The sequence below is a fragment of the Physeter macrocephalus genome, chromosome 21 (genome assembly GCF_002837175.3).
Source record: "Physeter macrocephalus isolate SW-GA chromosome 21, ASM283717v5, whole genome shotgun sequence".
In the NCBI taxonomy this organism is placed as follows: domain Eukaryota; kingdom Metazoa; phylum Chordata; class Mammalia; order Artiodactyla; family Physeteridae; genus Physeter; species Physeter macrocephalus.
This window is the reverse complement of record NC_041234.1, coordinates 21559895-21576037: the sequence shown is the minus strand read 5'-3', so window position 1 is coordinate 21576037 and position 16143 is coordinate 21559895.

Below are 16143 nucleotides of genomic sequence, written 5' to 3'. Positions count from 1 at the left end.
AGAATCCTACATCCATCTCTTCCCCCATAGGCTGATTCCAGTCCCTCCCCTTGGAAGCACAGAGGTCAAGCTGTGCATAAAGGAGATTTATTAGCAGATCAGAGGCTATCAGGCATTAAGCAAACAGGGAAATCACAGAGGTTCAAAGTTCACCACTGTCTCAACAGTCATCCCTGATGCTCCCTGGGACTGCCAGATACTTCTAGAGTCTGAGTGACGTGAGGGCCCTGTGAGGCTGTGGGCATTGTTTACTGCTGCCCAGGGCTTGGTTTAGGAGCACTGTCCCAATAATAATTTCCATAGCAATATTTTCCCCTTGAGCTTAGGACACATATACTGTATGTTCTCAAAAATCACAGTTTAGTGAATGCCTTTCCTGCTTATTTCTAGCTCTTGGTGAAAGCTACAATCATCTTTGTGGTAGGTGCCTCTCTCTAGCTACTACTTGGAAAGTCCTCTTGACCTGCTTATGATTGTTGTATTTGACCACATCTGCTAAGCAAGGGATCTGCCCTCACCTTAAGCAAACAGGAAAACACAGCCTTCTTCTCTTAAGGCTGCTCCACTGGTAACAACTCTATGGCTTATAAAGATGGGACCTACTCAGGGTCCAGAAGATAAACTATGGGAATCTTGTCTCCAAAACAAGAGAGAAACAAGCCCTTTTCCTGGAACTTTTCTGAAAATTTGGAGTCTGGGTCGTGTGGACTGGGCACTCACCATTACCAATTTCATCCTCCTGCATTCTTTAACTGGAGTTCGGCATCCTTTCTTCCAGAGAACCAGGGAGTTCATGGATTCCCAGGTCATCCTCAATTGTTACACAGTGTGTTACTATTAAGGAATAAGCAAATCACCTGTAAAGCAATAGAAGAATGAATCCAGCGATGTGGGAGTCATTCCATTACTGTTTATTGTGAGCAAATTCCTCAGCCTCTCTAAGCCTCAGTTTCCTCTTCTTTTAAATGGTGGTACTAGCAGCCCCTATCTCATGGCTTTGTTGTTTAGATGAAGTGTGGTAATGGATATAGAGTGCTGTAGCACAGTACCTGGCTCAGTGTTCAATAAATGTTAGCTTTTATTAGTTACTAGCATCAGTACACGTGGTGAGAGCCCCCATGCCTGTCCCAGTTGTTGGCTTATTATAGTCACTTTCCTAGAAATAGAAGTGTTGAGGTGCCCTGCTTTTTTCATCATTGTCCTCTAATCAGAAATAAGAAAGAAACAAAAACAATGTTTCGCAGTGAGGACCTATGATGTGTTTTCTTCTCTCTTTTCCTTTTCCCCCTAAATGATGGAAAAACCAGGGACTTATTCACCCTCAGTAATTCAACTGCCTAACTTTTCAAGTTTCTAATCTCTTATTGTCTGATTGTATTTTCCTTCTGAAACCCTGTCATGCTAACCAACCTATCTCATTTGAGATGGAAATGAGATAAAGAAATTAATGATTACTAAGTGCTTTGAAAATACAAAGGACTCTATAAATGCCAAAAGTCATTATTGCCTTTCAGTATAACAAAACAGTATAATAAAAATTGATCATAAAATCTCTCTGCTACTATGGTCCCTACTCTTTGTGCAAGTTAAAATTTACAACTATAGCCTGTTTGTTCAAAGCCACGAGGGACATGAAAACAATCCAATCATTTTCTAAAGTAGGTGTCCCTAATCAATTGAACATGAAATGACTCCGGAGACATGAGCAAATCCATTTTGCAAAGTCCATATGAGAATAACACATCATGATCATCTTCTAATGATCATGATGATATTAGTAATGACATTACTGACTCTTCCCTCACCTGCAAGCTCTTTGTCCGCAATGAATGTGCTGTTCACATCTCTTCTGCATGTATTTGTTAGTTTATATCACTACCCAGTGTTTGTTCCTATGCACCCTGCGTCATAGCAGCAGGACACTGGACAGAGATGATAAATAACCCGGGTAACCTTGGTTTAGGAGAGGCCAAAGAGTAAACGCATTATTGAGTTTAGAAGAAACTGTTTAATCAACTTAAAGCAAAAGCTATTTGCTAGGACTTCCCTGGTGGCGCAGTGGTTAAGAATCCACCTGCCAATGCAGGGGACTTGGGATTGGTCCCTGGTCCGGGAAGATCCCACATGCTGCGGAGCAACTAAGCCACCACAACTACTGAGCCTGTGTGCCACAACTGCTGAGCCCGCGTGCCACAACTGCTGAGCCCACGTGCCACAACTACTGAATCCCACATGCCTACAGCCCATGCTCCGCAACAAGAGAAGCCACCACAATGAGAAGCCCGCACACCGCAACGAAGAGTAGCCCCCACTCGCTGCAACTGGAGAAAGCCCGCGCATAGCAACGAAGACCGAACGCAGCCAAAAAAAAAGCTGTTTGCTAGTTTTCCTATTATGATTCCATATAGGACAGCATTTTTAAAAAATTTATTGACGTATAGTTGGTTTATAATGTTGTGTTAGTTTCAGGTGTGCAGCAAAGTGATTCATATACATATATATATATATTCTTTTTCAGATTCTATTCCATTATCGGTTATTACAAGATATTGAATATAGTTCCCTATGCTCTACAGTAGGTCCTTGTTGGTTACCTATTTTATATATAGTAGTTTAAACTAGCCAGGTATAACTGCCATACCTGGAAGCCCACCTATTTCTTTGTGTTTGGGGAAGCCTGGGGACTTTAGTAGGATTCTACAAATGAGTAACACATATGGAGTGATTCATAGAATTGGGTTTTCATTAGAGGGTCTGAACATATTCACGACCCAGGATACAGGGTTGTTTTGAAACCAAATTCATATAAAAGTGTTTAACAATTTTGAAATTGACTACAATTTTCAAAACATTCTGTGATTTTTTGTTTTTATCCCGACACTGCCCTTTGATTTGACAAAGTAATGTTGGCCCCTGGCACTATTCCTTAACTTTATTAAGTGAGGATAATTAAAAGTTATTTGCGTTCAGTTATTTGCTTATCTGCTTCTTTGATTGTGCTTTCCCTTTTCATCAATACCAATTTTAGTTTCATTTAATCAAAGTGGTGAAATAATTAGATAGATAAGAGATTTCAAGTAAAACTGATGCATCAACCTTGATAAGACCCTAAGGCCTCTTGGAATATTAACTTCCTTTATCACTGTTCTCCCTATGGTTCACCTTGATTTTTACATGCATTTTAACTTAGTGGGCCTGGGTACTGAGGGAGCTGTTGAAATCAACATGAAATGTCAAAAGGCAAGTAAGGTCAAAATACTTCAATATCTAATATTATGGGAGGAATTCCATAAGTATTATAATTTGCTGACATTTGTAGAAATTTCATATACAGTGAGAAACTGGGTCAAAAATGATCATTTAAAATTACTCATTAGAGGGCTTCCCTGGTGGCACAGTGGTTGAGAGTCTGCCTGCCGATGCAGGGGACACGGGTTCGTGCCCCGGTCCGGGAGGATCCCACATGCCGTGGAGCGGCTGGGCCCGTGAGCCATGGCCGCTGAGCCTGCGTGTCCGGAGCCTGTGCTCTGCAACGGGAGAGGTCACAACAGTGAGAGGCCCGCGTACCGCAAAAAAATAAAATAAAATAAATTACTCATTAGAGAAAAGAAAAGATGTTAGATTCTGCATTTATTAAACTTTTAATGTAAGCATAATACCTTTTTTGCTAGATTCTTGAGAAGTCTGAGGTCATAGAGTGTTAGACATAGATGAACCGTAAATATCTTAGTCCAACTCTCTCCTCCAGAGGACCAGAGAGGTACACTGATTTTCTCAAAATCTGGTAAGGGAGGGAGTAAAGAGAGAGAAAGCAAGTGAGGGAGTGAGAGATAGAAAATAGCTTCTGGACTCTTAGTGAAAGCTCTTTCCATGACTGATTGACAGACAAGGAGGGATTTTCACTACTCAGCATCCCAAACCCTCTTCAGTTCTCATTGTGTGAGTATTAGTGTAGAGCCTTAGTGTAAAAACCTTCCCTCCCTCTCTCCACCCCTTGCAAAAGCCAGGTCATGGGCACATGATCCAGCAGATGCTCTCACCTGGGGCTTTGAATCTTGAAGGACTAAAGAAAAAGAGCCTGGGAGGTGAGATTTATAGTGCTGTAATCTACCAGCATTTCTGGCTGTGTCCAGTGACTGGTACACTTTTGCCATGGTGACTAGGCCCAACGGTGGCTGCCTTGCCTCCCTACTTTCCCTACCTTATCCAAGCATTCCTCTCCAGACTGTCAATTCTATGAGTTTCCTGATGATTTCCCACTGTCTTTTTTTTTTTACCCCAAGAACTCTGACTGATTCAGAAATTGGTACCACAAAGTGAGCTGCAGGCAACTGACCCTCAGGAAAAGTGATAAAATTGGGAATGGTTGAATGACATTAAAACTTCCCCTTAGAAATACAGTGGCAAAACAGATGCTTAAACCATTGCTTATGGTCACCTCGAATGCTGATTGAGAATATGATTTAAGGAGAACAGTATGAAGGGCATTAAGAGTTCAGTGATGGCCAATGAGATGGCTGCTTCTTATAATGAATAGCTTAATGGTGAAAAAAGTCACCTGCCTCAGCTGATCTGAGACGGTCAAAGATAAACTCAGACTTTGGTCTGATCCTGTGTGCTGATGAATTACAGTATCAGTGGTATTCACAACCCTGACAGGTTTTTTTAGGTGCATATTGTGGCATTATTGGGTTAGACTGAATGCTGGAAAATTGACATGGAAATATATGAGAGGATTTAGAGGACCCTAAGAATGCTGAACCCTTAAATCTCATTGAATCTCCCTTGCCAGCTCAAGAAATCTTTCCTAGCTTGTCTAATGAAACTGTCCTTTTCTTGATTGAAGATGCTTTTTCACTTGAGGGAGTTGCCTTGCCAGATGAAGCCAGTTCTCTTCATCCTTCCCCACCAATCCCCAAGATTGTCAGATTTCAGATGACTCTGGGAGGGGGCTGGCAATGACAAAGTCAAAAGCCAGAGAAGGCCAAAGAACTCCTGGATTTCTAGTTTATATTGGAACAACTCTGGGAAATCTGTGTGTGAACAGAGTATAAGGATGCTTGATCGAGGATGAGAAATGTAATTTTGGATTGGTCTGGATCCAGTAATGCAAGATTCACTGTAGATTGAGCAGCTATACTGAATCCAAGGGGTGAAGAAGGGAAATGTTCCCAGGAGGCAAAACTTCAAGCCTTATACCTCCCTGGCATTTGACCTAGAGGGAGAGAAGCCCTGAGGCATGGGTCTATACCAATTCATGAGCAGTAGTTAATGGTACGGCCAGATGATTAGGGGCATGGAAGGAACAAGATTAAAGACTGGAGACAAGGAGGTTTCGAGAAAAATGTGAGTGGGCTTCTCAGAGGAAATATTGATGTTCTTTGTGAATGCACACCAAAAAGCACAGTGTGCAGAAGCTTCTTATGTCTGCCTCATTTATTAATCTATCCATTAAAAAATGCTACACTGCATTTTACGGACATAAATATAAACACTTCCTATATAAATAGCAGCTGCAAAAACAAAAAAACAAACAAAAAAACCACCCAACATTGTATTGAGAGAAATGCATGCTCAATGAAGTTTAGGTATTAACAGCCCAAGGGGTTCTATAAGGAAGACATTGATTAGGGCCTTCTCTTGGATGGGCTGATTATATTATTTGGCGGCCCAACAGTTGAACCCCCGACTAGATTTGAGAATCTTAGTCCTGCTTTCTTGTATAAGGATCTAGAGAGGGACTTCCTTGGTGGTCCAGTGGTAAAGAATCCGCCTCCCGACTAGATTTGAGAATCTTAGTCCTGCTTTCTTGTATAAGGATCTAGAGAGGGACTTCCTTGGTGGTCCAGTGGTAAAGAATCCGCCTCCCAATGCAGGGAACGCGGGTTCGATCCCTGGTCGGGGAACTAAGATCCCACATGCTGCAGGGCAACTAAGCCCGTGTGCCACAACTACTGAGCTCGCACGCCTCAACAAGAGAGCCGCGTGCTGCAACTAAGACCCGAAGCAGCCAAAAATATAAAGAAAATAAATAAATAAACAAGTTAAAAGAAAACAAAAAAAAATCTAGAGAGATAAAGGGACCTTCCTAAGATCAGGAAATGGGGAAGGAAGGAAATGAGAGAGAAAAGACAGAGAACTGGAAATAAAAACCAAATCTCTGTACTCTTGTCTGACGGTCTTGCTGTTGCAGATTATAACGGATATTTAGGAGGTTACTTGTTAATGGAGATTTGTCTTTTTTTAGAGGAGACAGAAAACTGCCTTGTCTTTTTTTTTTTTATTTATTTGTTTTTTGGCTGCCTTGGGTCTTCGCTGCTGCGCGTGGGCTTTCTCACGTTGCGGCGAACAGGGGCTTCTCTTTGTTGCGGTGTGCTTCTCATTGCAGTAAAACTGCCTTGTTTTTGAGCTCTTTCTGAATATCTAGAAATCCCCAAATGTGCGAGTCTTAAAAGAAGGTAGTCTGTTGTAAAGGAGAAACTAACACACTATTGTAAAACAGTTATACTCCAATAAAGATGTTAAAAAAAAATAAAAATAAAAAAAAAAAATAAAAGAAGGTAGCAGCCCCAGTTCCCATCAGGGAAGCCAAAGGAGGCAATATTTCCTGTCCCCACACCTTGGCAAAGAGGGTAAGCTAGTAAGTGAACTAACCTCAGCCAATTGGATGCTCCCACCGAGGACTTTGCTCCCAAGAATGTAACCGATGTGGCATGGACATATATACACTACCAAATGTAACATAGATAGCTAGTAGAAGCAGCCACATAGCATAGGGGGATCAGCTCGGTGCTTTGTGACCACCTAGAGGGGTGGGATGTGAGGGGAGGGAGACGCAAGAGGGGATATATGTATAAGTCTAGCTGATTCACTTTGTTATAAGGCAGAAACTAACACACCTTTGTAAAGCAATTATACTCCAATAAAGATATTAAAAAGAAAAAAAAAGAATGCAACCGAAAGATGAAGGCACGAGATTAGAAGCATAGTGAAAGCAGGGCTTTCATCCAGCAGTGGCGTCCTAGTCAGATTGCTCCTGCTGGGTAGCTTTCCTTGATCTCTGCCTCTTTTTTTTTTAACATGTTTATTGGAGTATAATTGCTTTACAGTGGTGTGTTAGTTTCTGCTTTACAACAAAGTGAATCGGTTATACATATACATATGTTCCCATATGTCTTCCCTCTTGCGTCTCCCTCCCTCCCACCCTCCCTCTCCCACCCCTCTAGGTGGTCACAAAGCACCGAGCTGATCTCCCTGTGCTATGTGGCTGCTTCCCACTAGCTATCGGTTTCACATTTGGTAGTGTATATATGTCCATGACACTCTCTCACTTTGTCCCAGCTTATCCTTCCCCCTCCCCATGTCCTCAATCTCTAGTAGGTCTGCCTTTTTTAATGAGCCTCATTCCCCAATCTTCCCACTGATTCTCTGCACCAGCTGATAGCCTCTAGTGTGAGATATCTACCCAGGAAAGTTGCCGTGCATGGGCTTCATCAATGAGCTCCCATGTCTTCTAGCTTCTGGTTGGATTTGGCCATTGGAATCCCAGCTGGAGAGTGGAAGGAGGGAGTAGAGTGAAGTCAGAAGATTTATTCTCCTGGTTTCCCATGAGGTTGCCTTGGGCTAGCTGTTCTTTGATAGAAATTCACTGTTCCTGTCAAGATGGCCTACTTTACACAACTCTCCTTCCAAGTTGTAATGAACCCTTCATCTCTTTGGACCAAGAGAGAGCAACAGTTCCCCTGCTGTTAGCCCTGGGTCCTTGCACTATGCCTTCTAGTTGTGCCCCAACCCCCTTCCAACCCTTTGAAATGTGTTCCTTTGTAAACAAACCCTTTTCAAATTATCCTAATAAGAAGATGTCATCTGTTTGTCAGAAATCTGACTGATATGCCTTCAAGTACATTTATTTTCTGGTTAGCTTTGTGCCAAAGAAACCCAGCGGTCTTAGCATTCTGAGAGGAGGGGAAAGAAGAAACAAAAGCCCAAAGTTGGGGTCAAAGGTGAAATTTTCAGTCACTGGCAATAAATGAGGCTGAACGTAGCCAAGGAACCCTGTTAGGAAAAAGTTACCCGTGGAAAGGCACAGATAAAAATAGTTCAAAATACGCTTAGAGTCTTCAAGGCCAATTCCAATCACAAAGGGCAATGGCAAACAGCTCATGTAAAAGGGAACTTTTGTTCACAGACATACGATTGCTGAACAGTCAGGCTATTCATTTTTTAAGTGTCTGGACAGTTATTAAGTCCTCCCTTCCTCCCAGTCCCTATAGTGTTTTGCACAAAGGAAAATGTACATTGGTTCTTCCCCATGTCTCCTCCACAGTTTTCTTTGCTGTCAGACACACAGCTGCACCATGTTTGGAATGATGCAGCATGAAAAAAATCTATTAATCTAGCGCCACCTAGATGCACCAAGTCAAACTGCAGGGCTGCCTCCAGCTTCATTATAGGAGTACGTAATGAAATTTTAAAAACACAGACCAAGGGACTTCCCTGGTGGTCCAGTGGTTAAGACTCCGCGCTCCCCATGCAGGGGGCCCGGGTCCGATCCCTGGTTGGGGAACTAGATCCCACATGCTGCAACTAAAAGATCCCGTAGGCAGCAACTAAGACCCGGCACAGCCTAATTAACTAATTAAGAAAAAAACAGACCATGAAGCGAATAACGGGAATTTTAAATTATGAGGGAAAGTAAATAACCTGGAAAAAGATTGCTGAAAGCCAGGCACTACAGGTCCTGTACACATCATCTCATTTAAACCGCACAATCCTGCAAGTTAGGGGTTATTATCCTGATTTAACAGATGGAGAATCAGAGGCAGAGAGTAAACAACTTGCCCAGATGACTCAGGTAACAAGTGGTACAGCCAGAATTCAAACCATGTTATCCCAAGCCTATTTTCTAAATTGAGGTGTGTGACACACGCCCCCAGGGGATGCTCAAGACAATCCATCTTGTTAGTTATGTTTATTCTTTATCTCATCATTTAAAATCTTCTTTTTGTGTATATTTTACAATATGCATAATACACTGGTACAGTAGTACATGCATACAAACATGTACATACACACATATTGCTTCTGCTGGGTAGCTTTTCTCCATCTCTGCCTTTATTTTTTTCTGAACCTCATTCCTCCAACTTCTCACTGATTCTGTCACCAGCTGAGAGCTTCAAGTGCTAGATATCTACCCAGGAAAGTTGATGTGCATCTGCTTCATCAGTGAGCTCTTATGTCTTCTGGCTTCTGGTTGGTTATGAATGAGGACATGTGATCTACAAGTTTGAAGACCGCTGCTCGATGCTCTTTCAAAAGGCAGTATAGTGTAGTGATTTGGAGAATAGATTCTGGAACTAGACTGCACGTATTCCAACCTCAGCCCTAACACGTTTTAGCAAACTTTGGGTAACAACTTCTCTGTACCTCAGTTTTCTCTTCTGTAATAGGAAAATATAAATAATTAAGACCTAGAATGCTTGACCAATGTCTGGCCCAAACAAGAGTATAATCATCTAAGCCATTATCATCACATTACATGAGCCTTGAAAGTAGTCATCTAGGAAATTACCTAGTCATGCAAATACTGCCAAATACCCCTCACAACTCTTCTTTTGGAATTGTCTCCTGAGTTAGTTTGTGAGTCACCGGAGATCATCAATTCCGTGTCTTTATAGTCAACTCTTTGTCACCCCAAAGCATATTTTTTCTTGAAATTCTTTTATATTTTTCATCAATTTAAGTTCCAAATTATTCTTCAAAACAAATCTATTTTCTAAATCTAATACAAGTACAAAGATTTAGGATTTTCCCTTCTATGGTTTTTTACAAGAACATACCTCAAACTTTGGAGTCTCTTCCAAAAGAGTCAAAGCACGTTCCCAGCAATTTCAGCAATGCTAGACTAAGTGACCTCCCAAAGAAGGAGAAATTTCATTTGGATGTCAAAGTTTTGTCTCACAAAAATAATGCTCATATTCCTACAAAAATAACCATTTTATTAGAACATAGTGTAATGTAGGGATTCCAGTCACCAGTGTCAAATAAAACTAAGTTTGATTCCTGGTTCAATATTTGCTAATAGAATCACTTACAGATCAATAACATCTAAAAAGTGATTTAATGATTCCTTGTTTGTAGGTTTGGGATGGGAGATGAGCTCAGTGAGGTAGAGAGCCAGATGATGTAGGCTATTGTTAGGACTTTGGCTTTTATTTTGCAAGAGAAGGGAAGCCATTGGAGAGTCTTGAAAAGGGAAAGGCATATCATGCCCTTAAAAGGATCATTCTGTTGTGAAAACTGTTAGAATGGAAGCAGGGACACCAATTAAGAAGTGATAGAAGTACTCCAGGTGAGAGGTGATGGTGTTTTGGAGCAGGGAGGTAATAATGGAGGTGATGAGACATGAGGAGTTTGCAGATATATTGTATAGCCAAAAGGGATAATGTAGGTAAAAGGCCTCAATCAGGTATCTGGTATACAATAAAACCAATAAAGAGACACAATCATTACTACTTTATGCTTAAAACTTATCTGGATAGCCAGTTTGTTCAGGAATGTTATGAACTAGGATCTTCTAACATATACTCTTCCTTCCTAACATATTTTAATTTCTCCTAAATAGGCAGATGTCATAGTCCCAAGAGTTAGGGTCTTGTAGCCAGACAGGATGGGTTCAAATCTTGACTCCACCACTTACTAACTGACCATAAGCAAGTTACTTAATCTCTCTGTACCTCAGTGTCTTCATCTGTAAAATGGAGGGACTCAATAAAATATACCGCAGAGAGTTTTGTGAGGATTCGATAAGTTATTATATGTACTTAGAAATATGCCTGCCACATCATAAATACTCATTATATATTAGCTATTATGGTTGTCAGCTTCTATTAGTTTTTCTGTTTATTATTTTTCATTTCGAACCTTTTTGTTTTGATTGAAAAAGCAAATTGTGTTTATTATTTAAAAATTAAAGCCATATAGATGTGTATGAATTAGAAATTACAAGGCCCCTGTAATTCCACACCCCAGAGGTAACTACCACTGCATAGCACAGTAAAGGTTAGTCCATATTTTTACCTATGTGTATATCAAACCTATCCATGTGTTCATATCTATTAATTTACTTTTATATAGTAGAAAAATGCTCTGCATATTATTTTGCAACTTATTTTTATCACTTAAAATTTGGTCTTAGAAATCTTCCCATATAAGTACACGTAAAACTATTGTACTGATTTTCATGGTTGTATAGTATTCTGTTGTATGTAAGGCTGATAATTTACTTATTCATTAGCTTACTGAAGTCATTTAGGTGTCTTTAATTTTTTCTTAAACAATGCTGCAGTAAACATCCTTGTACATATTTTTGGTGCAAATCTGTGTATTTCTGTAAATTCTGTAAAAAAAATTTCTGTAAAAAAATTCTGGAAGCACTTACCTACAGAAGTGGTTATGATGAGTAAGAATTATATACCTTTTAAATATATATATACATAATTTATACTGCCAAATTGCCTTTTGAAAAGGTCATACCTTTTCGAATTCCCACAGACTGTAAATAAATGTGCTTTTTTTTTTTCCTGCTGACTAGATACTGGCAATCTTCTTGATCCTTGCCAGCCTAATAGGCAAAATAAATAAATAAATTTTATTCTTTTATTTGCACTTTTAATAGTAAATTGCCTTTTCAAATGTTTAAAATTTGGATTTTTTTTTTGTACAATCTCCCTACTTTTGTCCATTGAGGGGGGTCTTTTAATTTATTTTTTTCCTTTTCTTATCTTTCAAATTTGAAAAAGGCAAGCCATAGGCGGAGAAAAAATATCTGCAATACATAAACTGACAAAGGACACTAGATGTTTACCCAAAAGAAGTTTGAGCATTTGTCCACAAAAACCCCACGAATATCCATAGCAGCTTTGTTTTTTAGAGCCCCAAACTAGAAATGACCCAAATGTCCATCAATAGGTAAATGGATAAATAAAGGTATATCCATAAAAATGAACAAATTACCAATACACACAGCATGAAATAATCTCAAAAACATTATGCTGAGTGAGAGAAACCAGACACAAAAGAAATTGTACAAAAGACAATACTAATCTATGACCGATGAAAAATCATCAGAATGGTGGTATTTTTCTAGAAGGTGGAAGTGGGGGAGGGAAATACATATCTGGCTTAAGGCGGTGGTTAAATGGTATACGGGTATATACCTCTGTCAAAGCCCATCAAAGTATACACTTAAAATGTGTGCATCTATTTTATGTAAATTATGCCCCACTCAAGTTGACTTAGAGATAAAAAAATTGTTTCGAATTAAAACATTTTCATTGTGTATTAAAGTACAGAAAATAGTATAATAGTCACGCACGCACCACCACTCATTGAAAAGATATTAACATTTTGCCATATTTGTTTGAGATCTCTGTTCTTTTGAAAGAAGCAAACCATTACTGATACTTACGAAGTTTCACTGTTCATCCCTCACCCTTCCTTCCTGTTCCAGAGGAAATGACTCTCCCTAATATGATGTTCATCATTCCCATGAATGATCAAATTGTATATGTATATGTCTTTATACAAATATTTTATTTATCATGTATTTAAAACTTTTAAGATAAAATAGCATCATAGAGTACATTTTTCATTTTTCTCAACATTAAGTTGTTGAGAACTCCTCATGTCCATACATGTAAAACTGGTTTATTTATTATAACTGCTATATGATATTCCTCTGTGTGAATAAACAGTCTATCCATTCCTCTACTGATGGACATTTAGGTTATTTCCACTTTTTTCTTTGGGACAGGTTATCTTTTCAACTTTAGTTTTGGCAATTTTTTTTTTTTGGCCACGCTGCGTGGCTTGTGGGATCTTAGTTCCCTGACCAGGGATTGAACCTGGGCCACGGCAGTGAAAGCACCAAGTCCTAACCACTGGACTGCCAGGAAACTCCCTGGCAAATTATTTTCTAATGTGATTGTACTAATTTACACTCTCAGTAGCAAGTTTCTTGTATTCCTAAATACACTTATTAATGTTATTATTTTTGCCAATAATGTGAATATAAAATGTTATATCATTATTACTTATTTTGCATTCTCCTCATTTCCAGTAAGGTTAAACATCTTTTTATATGTTTACTGGCCATTTGAATTTTTATCTCTGTTAATGCAATACCCTTTGCTCATTTTTTATTTCTTATATTTTTATCTTTTTCATATTGATTTGTTGGTATTCTGTGCATGTCCTGAATACTAGATCCTTTATCCATTAAATTGTCCATAATTACATTTACCAGTCTTTTCCTTTACTGCTTCTATAAACTACTTATGCTTTTCCATGAGTTAATCCCTTGCTACACAGAGTGTGATCCATGGACCAGTAGCATCAGTATCATCTGGGAACTTGTTTTAAAAATGCAGATTCATAGGGCCCCCTCTAGATCACTAAATTAGAATCTGAATTTTAACAAGACCAGTAGATGATGTGTATGTGCATGAAAGATTTTTAAATACTAGATTAAATGATTAAGAAAAATGCAAATTTTCTTCCTGAGGTAATAGCCCAGTAATCCCCACCTGCCTTCTGCTTCTTCGTAATAAATAAAACTTCCGCTTTGGACCTGTATGTCCTCAATTCATGTATCCTCAAGCTGCACTACAAAATTTCATAAATCAAAGAAGCTATTAGAATCTGATTTGTAAATTTGGATGTTTATGGGATTTCATAGAGAGGTTTTCAAAGTGGAGACATACCTGTTTATCTGATTCCAAAGAGAGAAATAAACAGCGATGGCAGCCGCTTTATGATACAATTCAAAACGCAAGCCTTGGTAATTTTGCTGAATGCTGTCAAAAAAGGAACTAGTTCAGCTAGGATGCATAATCCATCAAATGTCTTCCTTGTTCATAGATGCCTCTATTTTTAGTTGACACAAAATGCTCCAGAAATGAGTAACAACAAGAATTAATAGGGGAAATTGCCAAGAGTTGTATGTGTTGTCAGACTGTGATGATTTCTGTATATCAACGTGATTTCCTGAGGCACGTGTGAGTGGTTGGCCATGTTTGACGGGGGCACCAAAGAGCACATGACTGCAGTCATAAAATTTTACTTTCGATTTCCCTGCCTTCAACACGAGGGAGGTAACTCCACAGGTTGAAACCATCTGGCTACAGGGATGTGGCAGAGGTATTTCCTACTCACTGAATGTCAGGGGCGTTCTCACATTCCCCTACCACCCTGCAGTGCTCAGGAGCACAGAACACTAGATCTGGCCAATGGGTTGTAAGAAGGAGAAACGTGTCCCCGCTGGTCTGAAACATTTAATTCCCTGCTTCCGCTCCCTCTTGACCTGCTACAGCCACTGAAGAGGCCAGGAGTCACATAGGGTGCAACTACAAGATAGTTGAATTAGTAACCTGGGTCCCTGAATGACCAGGTGGAGCAGACCCCCCCACACCCCGGCCACTGACCCACATTGGACATAACCCATGAGTGAAAAAGAAACTTTTGTTTGTGTTAAGCCACTGAGACTTGGGTGTTCTTTGCATTGCAGCATAGCCTGGGTTACAGTAAGCATAGCCTGACTGATACAGTAAGCATAGCGGACTCTGCCTTATTAACATTGTTGCGTGTTACTCTATACCAGTCACCAAGCAGTAAGTTCTACCTGTTACCAAGCCAAGCTTGCTCTGCTCGCTGCACAACAGGCCAATAAGTCGGAGACAAGGTGTTGAGGCAGGGAATACGACTTTATTAAGAAAGCTAGCAGACCGAGAAGATGGCAGACTAAAGTCTCAAAATAACCATCTTATCGGGGTTTGGATGTCAGTTTCTTTTATAGCACAGAGAGGGGGATGAGATGAGGAAGAAGGCCATGAGTTTTGCAAATATCCCCTGGAATCGCCAGCCTCGGGGAGGAGATGTGTTAATTTCTTCTTTCTTGCAGCCATCTACAGGTGGAGCAGGGTCCAGATGTTTCCCTGAACAAAGGCACTTTGGTTTAACATTCAGGCAGAGGGGCAGGGTTCCCCAAGGCAGGTCATTATGTAGGGACAGTATCCTTTTAGTGAACAAAAGCAGTGGAAAGCAAAGGTTAAAGTAAAAGAAACAGATCCAACATGGAGTCCGATTTGGCTCTTCCCTGTACATACCTAGTATCTCACAACAACCTACTGAGATAGACGATAGTATTATCCTATATTACATGACATATATGATAGATAGCTATATCGTATATATCAATAATAAGTAGATTATTGTCTCTATGTAGATGTAGATGTATATATATATATATATATATATATATATATGGCAGTAGTATATTGTGAAACGACGCTTTCTTCCTTTCCTCTTGTTATGCTGGAAGTAGTGTCCCTTCTTGCTAAGGCCAGTCCCTCCACATGGGATCTGGCTGCCATCTCTTCCTCCCTTACGTTAGTGATTATTCCTTCACTCTCCTGAATCTGTTTTCTCCTCTTCTATTCAGTTTGCCCCTCAGCATTCCCAAGTCTCTCCAGCCTTTGTGAAGGCCTTCCATCCGCCTCCCTTCCTCCTCCAACTGCTCTCTCCCTCTGTCCTGTCCCACCTCTATCTCCTGTCTCTAAAGTGTTCACCCTCACTTCTTTCCCTCAGCATTCCCCACTCTGCAACTACCATCCATACCATACGGTTCTTCCTCTATCAACCTACCAAACAGCTATTTTCAACACCATTGATGATCTCTGTATTGCTAAATTCAGTGAACAGTTTTCACCTTACTTCATTTCTCAGCATCACTTGACAAGATTGCCCACACCGTCCTGTTGAAACGTCATGCTATAGGCTTTTCCCCTCTGGTCACTGTCTCCTTTTCAGCTGCATCATCTGTTCCTGGGTGATTAAATTTTAGCCTTCATCACAACTCATTCTAGCCTCTCTTTTCTTCTCATCCTATAGTCACTTTGCCGTCTTTCACCTAGCAGTCTTTGCCAAAGCTGCTATCGCTATGTACACCCAGCCATCCTCCAAATGGATTCCTCCACCTGGAGTTTCTGCTCACCAATTTCCTGCTCAGTTCTGTGCCTCCACTTTGATGTCTTAGTGTGGGCAAGGCTGGACTCTCAAGTTCTCTCCCCTCTACTTACTTAACTT